Source organism: Falco peregrinus, chromosome 1 (genome assembly GCF_023634155.1).
Source record: "Falco peregrinus isolate bFalPer1 chromosome 1, bFalPer1.pri, whole genome shotgun sequence".
In the NCBI taxonomy this organism is placed as follows: domain Eukaryota; kingdom Metazoa; phylum Chordata; class Aves; order Falconiformes; family Falconidae; genus Falco; species Falco peregrinus.
Window position 1 is genome coordinate 125,159,707 of NC_073721.1, and position 6,149 is coordinate 125,165,855.

Genomic DNA, 6,149 nt, shown 5'->3' on the forward strand with positions numbered 1-6,149 from the left:
GCCAGGTCTCGCGAGCTCCGGGCGGGTTGGCTGAAGCGAGCGGAGGTCAAGCGGCCGCGGCCAGGCCAGGGCGCGTGCGCGGCGGGTTTTGGCGCCAAAGCGCGGCGGGCGGGGCGGCGCTGCTGAGGCGCTTCCAGAGCGGCCTTTCGGGCGGGGTGGGGGCGCGTCCTCAGGGAAAGGTCGCAGCGGGAGAGTTTTATTGGAAGCGCTAAGGCTGGCAGGCGGCACAAGTCAACCCTAAGCATGGCACTCAAAATAGTTATGTTGAGCCCTTTTCTCGCTCCCTGCCTCTTAGGAAAAGGCTCACTAAAGAGCCATCCCAGGTCGCGATCCCAAGCTTTTCTCCATACGGAGGCTGGCTAAAGCCTTATGGTGATTTAAGACAACGGTTTGCAGTTTTCCAGGCTGTAATAAGCACACCAAACCCTCTGAGACGAGGCAGTTGTGCGCATAAAATGCCATTTAAGGACTTGGATTGCAGGCTGCAGGGACAACAGGAGAGGCTCCGGGCTGTGGTCTCCAGTGCTGTTGCATCTGAAGAAAGCTGTTTTCCTATTTTGACAGGTTGGTCCATGGAAGTGTATCTCACTGAAATTATAGGCTCTTCATTTAAGCAAAATGAGAGAAATTAATGATGTCCAATATTACACATTAAAGGAATTGGTTTTGCTTTATTTCTATAAATTCACATTTGACATGCAATGTTTCTGGTAGTGTAAGGTATTCCTTCTAACATGACAAAGAAAATCAATCACCGTTACTTTCCAGTTAAAAAAAAAACAAAATGTATTTTCCTCTAGTCAAAATTATTTTAACAGATACTGCTTAAAATGTGTACTCCCAAATGAAGCAGCATCTTTTATAGAGTAGAATACATTAAATATAGGGAGAACACTTTAATGGATTTGTTAGCATTGAATCCATTTATCTTAACTTTTTAGATATGGCCAATTCTTCAATTGACTCAGCCACGTCAAGTATGAAAATAAACACAAAGACATACTAATAATTGTAGAGCAAGTGGCTGCTGATTTCCAGTTCAAAACAGGTTGTTAAAGTTTTGTTAAAGTTACTGAAAATCCAATGTCTACATGGTAAGGTCTTTGCATTGAAAATACTAGTCACTCTTTATATTAAAAAAATCTTTACAAGCCACTGAGGTTTTGGGGGTGTAATCTAAGTATCTGATTCATAGCTATTAGTGTGATACATCTTTCCATGTAAATGTTTTCCTTAATATTTAATGGGGGGGGGGGGGGGGGGTGTTATATGTGAAGTAATTGGTTTTAAATACATTGCTAATGTCAACTGAACTTGGAGGCTCAAGATTTCAAAATTCCCTTAAGTCCCTTCATATTTTCTACAAAATCAACTAGTGATTTTGTGAAAAAAGTGAAAAGAAGTAGCGTAGTAGGGCTCTCTGAGAGCAAAGGCAGCGATAAAGCAGGATTAATTTATGTGGCTGGCCAGTCTCTGTATACCCAGGTCAACCAGTCTGCACAAGCAGAGCTCTGTCCTGTGGTGTCTGGTCTTTGCCAGAATAGGTTGATAACAGATACGAAAAAAGTGCTGGAAAGGTATAAAAATACTATACAAAGGCTAAAGCAGAAGACTACTTACAGTCTCTGCAGAGGAGTACAGCGTTACAAAACCTACCATATTTATGCAACTTTGATTAATCAATATTTTTGAAGAGTGTTTAATTAGAGAGTGGACTTGATGACCGAGGTGGTTCTTTCCAGTCCTATGTTCCTAATTAAATGAAAAGCATATGCTGGCAGGCATTGATTATTGTTTTTTTCCTCAGGAAATGAATAACCAGCCACATGCTGATAAAATAACAACTCAGGGAAAAAAATAAAACCAACAAACCCCTTGCCTCTATTCTAGAAAACACTTCTGGTTTCTAGTTTAGGTGAAACGGTAATGGTACTCGCTTTTGTATTGAATAGTGTAATTTCATTAGAAAAGCTCTAGAAAATTAGCACTTAATTATTATTTCAGTCTCATTTCCTGTTTTATGTTACCCATAACATATGACAAAGAAAATCTGTAAAATGGATAATTGACTGCTACCACATTTGAAGGGTTTTACTCCTATGGGAGCAGTACTTGTTCTGCAAAAAGCCACTTATGTTGGCAAAGCTGTGCATGCAATAAACCCTACGCAAAATGGGTACTGTTGTAGCTGTGCTAGTTGGAGATCACATCTGATGGACTGAGCAAACTTCAGCTATTTGTGATTTATCTAATCTAATGTAAATTTTATATTATATAATCATCTTAAACATTACCAAGCTTTTAGAATATTACTAAACAATTAAGAATGGGTTCTGATCCACAGCGTTCTTTTCAATCCCTGCTTCTTGAAGAAGACAAAATGTACAAGACCGGTTGTGATCTCTGGCTGTTTGAAAGTCCATCTGTCTGCTTCTCTGATAATTTTTGATCCTATTGGCCAGTTTCAATCAAATTTGAATCAGGTTTCTTAAATTCAATTGATTATGGGACTGTTTCCTTAAATTGCTTTAACCACAAAATAGATTAAGAAGTATTGAATCTTACAAATAAGAGTTCGCATGTATATGTTTTGGCAGTAAAATATGCAGCTTTATGTGGCAATTGCATTTAAGAATTTGGGTTAATTTAGTGACGCAGTTATCTGTACAGTAATCAAGTTTTCCTTTTCCTGCAAGAAACTAGACAAAAATCAGGTTGCCATGAGGGAAGAAAGTGGTAATGAAGACAAGCTTCTTTGTTCCATTTCTATTTACAGACATATTTCAGTTCTTTTTGTCCAAGCAGCGGTGGAATCAATAAATCAGAAAATCTCCCTGCTCAGAAGTCTTTCATAGAAATTACGCTACCTTTTATTTTTTCTGCTTCTTTTCCTTTGTGACCCACCTTCAGAAACACCTGTCTGTAAAGCAAAACACAGTTCCTTCCACAGAGAATATTCAAATTCCCAGAACATGTGTTTTGTTTTGGCTGGGGAAATGTGCTTAATTCTTAGTTGCAAATGCACTGAAGTTAAGAAGTTCAAACCAACGTACAACGATCTCGAAACACTTTAAATGTGCTATATAATCACATAAATGAAAACTGGTCATTCGGTATGTCTATATAGATCAGTGTGACAACCATTTGAAAAAAATCAACCACAACAAAACCAAGAAGGTGTCCTGCTAGGCTTTTAGCAAAGCCCTGAAGCCACCCTGCTCTTGGGTCCCTCAAAGGTTCTGGGTGTACGATAGCGCCTGAGCAACTTGGTGGTGGCAGCAGCAGTTAGACAGAAATGATTCCTGCAGTGGCATCAATCCATGTGCACATGACTTTATTTCTATATTCAGTCAACTCAAAATATCTTTGTTTTTGTGCTGTAGGTCAAAGTGACTTTAAAAGAGATGAGTGAATTCCGTAATTTTCCAAAGATTCCACAGTATGGTGTTTGCAGTGCAGATATGAAGTGCTCCGGGGGGGGGAGCTATCTCTTAATAACTGGAATTGGATGGAGGGAGTGTGTCCTTGAACTGCAAAGCTGTGAAAATAATAATTCAATATTTTCTACTTTATAAATCTACTTTAGGAACAATACAGCATTTTTGCATAATATAGGGAAATTAATTTGTATTTTCTATTTCTATAAAAGCATTAATGACTACTTTGATTAAAAACACTTTTACTTTTTGCAAAGCACAAAAATTTAAAACGTGGAATTCAGAGTGTTTCTTTATGCAAAATACTTACAATATAACTTTTGTTACGGAATTTACTTTGCGTTTTTACTGTCAGCTGAGTGAATCAACGTGATCCACACTTCTTCATTGCTGTGTTTCAAAAATTTTGCGTACCAAAACCTCTGTTTTCGGTAGATATGTCCAGTCATTCATCTGTTTATGTAATCTGCTTTTTTTTTTTTTTTTTTCTGATGGAGAAAACCAAGCAATGTTACAAGGAGAAAAATAATTCAAACTCTATATGAAAATTCACAATTTACGACTACAATACTTCTTTGTTTAGTCCAAATATTTAAATGAAAACTTCCTTGCAATAATCTTTTCAGAGAAAAAGAGGCCATACTTCGCAACACAGCAGAATAACTGTAGTTGCATAACTCATGTGGGCAATTACGGCATAGAGCAACTGCAATTATATGGAGCATATATAGTAATTGTGCATTTGATACCTGTCTGATATTCACGTGTTCTCTGCAAAGGAGTCTAGTGTTTCAGACACAGGAGTCCTTGTGTTTCCCCGCACACAGTTGTGTAAAAGATAAAACCCCCTCAGCTCCAACTCAATGTCTTCTTCAGAAAAAGTCTGATATTAACATAGAAGGACTTGATATTTCATGAGTTACCGTGATAGTCATTCAGTTTTATTGTAGCACCTTAGTACTGTGGCAAAAAAGAAAGGAAAATAACATATAATTAGAAATTCTCAAATAACTATATAAGTCCCGATTTCTTATATTTTTATTTGTGGACGAATCAACTTACTGGAGTATAAAACCTGTCCACAGCTGTAAGGAAGTTATTGATCTAAGTGCTGTATTCATATGTCTGCATTGTATATGAAAAAAGACCACATTGCTTCAAAAGTTAGGGAACCTCAGCAAAATATGTGGTTTATGGAATGAGTGATAAAGAGCGTGTGACCGAGAACTGCTTCGCAAGATGGAGGTCACTGCCTTTGCACTGAAACCACGCGTAGTGTTTGTTACAGGCACTGAATACTGCGGGAGCTCGTGAGCCGTTCCCACTCCTAGCCTCGAGACACAGTCCTGAAGCTACCGCTGGAGCAGCTGCCTAGCAAGGAAGAAAGGTGTTTCTGGGCATTGATCTTTTCCTGCTCTCAGGCAAAGGAAATAAAGCAGAGAAATACAATACTAGTTATAGTGGTTAGTGCTGGAACTGCCAAAGAAACGGGTATTTCACTCTTCTACCCAGTATCAAACCATTAACCACCACCTTAGCACCAAGTTATTCTGTACTACTTCAGTTCTTGGCTGACGTGTTTCTGTGAGAGATTTAATTTACCCCTTAAGCAAATTTACAAGTAAGTGTAGTGTCTTTCCTTCTAGATGTGTCACATTAGTTGACAGAGCGCTGTACAGTACAAAAACTTAAGAGTAGCAACGGAAAGAACTTCTCAGCTGTGTCAGAAAGCAGAAGGAATCTGCAAGCCCTTCTTAATGCTTAACTTCTCAGGGTACAGGCCTTACAGGAGTTTTCATCTTACTTCCACCAGATTCAGACAATGAGAAATTAATCTTCCAGAGAAGCCCAGCCTTTACCAAACTTCTTCACAGATCTCAGCAGCAGAGGCATGACTGTAATGTCATTCTATTAATGAAAGTCAAATACATGTAATTGCCTTTATCTCATTAATTTTATCATATAATTAGCATATAAATGTCATAGTTACTCTGCACATGTGTAATGTCCAGACTGGCTTTGCTGATCCAAATTGGGCCATTGGTAGATGCCAAGATGTACAACTAAATAACAGGAATCTTTACATTTAAATTCTCCCTCTTGGAAAAAGAACAGCTTCTCTGGGTGACCTGTGCCAGTGTCTTGCCACTGTCATAGTGAATTTCTTCCTAATATCTAATATAAATCCACCCTCTTTTAGTTTAAAGGCATCACCCCTTGTCCAGTCACTACATGACCTACTAAAAAAATTGTCCAGATCTTTCTTCTAAGCCCTGTGAAGTACTGAAAGGCCGCAGGAAGGTCTCCCTGGAGCCTTCTCTCCTCCAGGCTGGACAACCCCATCTCTCAGCCTCTTTTCACAGCAGAGGTGTCCCAGCCCTCAGATCATCTCTGTGGCCTCCTCTGGAGTAACTCCAATGGGTCTGTGTCCTTCTTATGTTGGGGGCCCCAGATCTGCACGCAGTGCTGCAGGTGGGGTCTCACCAGAGCGGAGCAGAAGTGGAGGGATCACCTCCCCTGACCTGCAGCCCGGGACAGACGTGTGGAAGCAAGCTGTTAAAGCAATGCAGCGTTCGGTTTAAGTCCCAGCGTGGAAGCTTTTTTCAGCAGTAAGGTGGCTTTTTGTTCATTGAAACTTTAACCTCCTATTTATGTTAGTGTTTTCCTCCCCAGAATTACCCGTATAAAAGAGGCACTTTTCTTTCCATGGTA